We start from the raw sequence: 2,443 nt of genomic DNA on the forward strand, positions 1-2,443 counted from the left end.
TTTTTTTTTTGAATATTTTATCCAGCAGTTAGTTTGGCGGGAAGTTTGAATTAAACTTTGGTCTCTCTTTTTTCCGCCCCCTCCGACCAGCCCCCTTAAAGGGAGAGTGATAAAAAAAAAAACAAGTTGGTCTCATTCGAGAGACTCTTTGACGCGCACGCAGTGCCGTTAATTTCCGCCCCCTCCGACTAAGGGTGTATGGGTTTGCCCACCCGAATACACCGATGTGGAACTAATATAACGGCCTGGGCCGACTTGTTAAGTAGGAAGATGGAAATAGTTAAGACCCATCATTTCAGTGTTGACCCGAGTTCAAATCGAAGCCATGGAATAATATTATTTTTGAGTTAAGATAAATTATATTTTAAAGAAAAATTATGAAATATTTAATTGTAACTATGGTTTTTCAACACATTTATTTTGGCAGCAAACGGAGCAACACTGGTATGTTTTGCTTCCGGGGCATTTGACAAGGTCTATGCGGCAGTCTTCTTCAGATTGACACGAAGATTTCTTAATTTTGGATGGATCCGTGCAAAACTTTGACGAGCATTTAAACATGGGACAGCTCTTATCTATTGAAATGAACAATTTTTAAATATACAGTTTGCAAGCCGTATTTTCATGGTGTTTATTCCGAATTGACCATTTGTTCTTTAAGTTTGATAATTTGTACTTTTGGGTTAAAATTATTTCTACTTCTTTCGAAATAGACCAGTTTGCAACTCTCTAAATAATATCAGGCTTTATTTTCCTCCCTTTCGAGACAATTATTTATTTTAAGAATATTTTAATATTAGAAAGTAGCTTTCAAATCAGAATTTTTTCGGGTGTAAGTAATTATTATTTAATCAGTACCTGTATTGAAAAGAGTAATACGACCAATCAATCTTAATATTTGGTTTTATAATTTTGGAGGAAAACCTTTCAATAAACAATTTAATAATAAATACATATTTTGAAACCATTCAAATATAATTCATAAAAGGTAAATGTCTACTAAAATCTAACACCCATTACGATTTTCATTTTACTAGTTGCGATTAATTTGAAGATAATTACCACTAGCCTTAAAGATAATTACTAGTTCTAAAGATAATTACCACTAGCCATAAAGATAATTACCACTAGCCGTAAAGATAATTACTAGTTCTAAAGATAATTACCACTAGCCGTAAAGATAATTACTAGTTCTAAAGATAATTACCACTAGCCATAAAGATAATTACTAGTTCTAAAGATAATACCACAAGCCATAAAGATAATTACCACTAGCCTTAAAGATAATTACTAGTTCTAAAGATAATTACCACCAGCCGTAAAGATAATTACCACTAGCCATAAAGATAATTACCACTAGCCATAAAAATAATTACCACTAGCCATAAAGATAATTAGCACTAGCCATAAAGATAATTACCACTAGCCATAAAGATAATTACCACTAGCCGTAAAGATAATTACCACTAGCCGTAAAGATAATTACCACTAGCCGTAAAGATAATTACCACTAGCCGTAAAGATAATTACCACTAGCCGTAAAGATAATTACCACTAGCCGTAAAGATAATTACCAATAGCCTTACAAATAATTATCCATAGCGTTAAATATAATAACCATTAAATTCCAGTCTATTCGTAAATAGTTAATAAATTTGGGATATTTACTTTTTATTTGTCGAAAATCATTTTCGGCGATGTAATTTCCAGGTTTACAGTCGTCATTAGATTGGTCCGATGCGCCTATTAACGCCCCGACTAAATATACGCAAAGCAATATCTTCATCATCTTTCACAGTTTGACTTACTACAAAAGAAAAAGTCATCGGAAAAGGTTGTAAACGAAGAACCATAGTAGACCAACCGATTGTTATACTTAGGAGCGTGGCGTTGTAGAGGAAACTAAATACGTGGCTTATGTTCCTCGAACTTGCATTTGAAGGCGGGGAAAGCCAGCAGCTGTTTAAGGTTATTTGATTTCACGGGAAATAACGCCACAATACTACGCAATAGTGAGTCACCTGCTGGTTCAGTCAGAGCTCTCTAAGCTTTCTGTGACGCAACTTTTGGAATTTAAAACTCTGGCACGTGACACACTTCAGCGTATACGGTTATACAGGGTGTCCACTAAAAACGATCCAGGGCGAATATCTAAGAAACCGTTTTCTCTAGGAATTTTTTTTTATGTTACGTAGCACGTGCAGGGGGCTAAAGAAGAATGATAACCTCGATGACCTTGAACCATGTCTTCAAGGTCACCCAAAAACTATCTCGAGAACCGTAAGTGTTAGAAAGTTGGTTCCAATTAGAAAAGTGTTCCCCGTCACGTTTTTTGACTACATAGCGTGAACATGATCGAATTCGACCAATAGTAAGTCGAGAAAATGTTTACCAAAATCACAAAGGTCGTAAAAGGGAAAATTGCAAGACAGCGCTAATAACT

At 34.9% G+C, this 2,443-nt stretch overlaps 1 long non-coding RNA gene across 2 annotated transcripts; it reads right to left on the reverse strand.

The window, feature by feature from the left end:
- Nucleotides 1–371: 371 nt before the first annotated feature.
- Nucleotides 372–1,994, reverse strand: LOC149926701 (uncharacterized). 2 transcript variants are annotated; one of them, XR_016474046.1, is made up of 3 exons: nt 1,865–1,994; nt 1,669–1,807; nt 372–575 (listed from the first exon to the last, which is right to left on the reverse strand). It is a non-coding gene; the product is annotated as an uncharacterized LOC149926701 (long non-coding RNA). The 2 variants fall into 2 exon arrangements; XR_016474044.1 differs by having other exon boundaries at nt 1,877–1,993.
- Nucleotides 1,995–2,443: the final 449 nt, after the last annotated feature.

Source organism: Leiobunum rupestre, chromosome 9 (assembly GCF_980474605.1).
Source record: "Leiobunum rupestre chromosome 9, qqLeiRupe1.1.hap1, whole genome shotgun sequence".
NCBI classification, from domain to species: domain Eukaryota; kingdom Metazoa; phylum Arthropoda; class Arachnida; order Opiliones; family Sclerosomatidae; genus Leiobunum; species Leiobunum rupestre.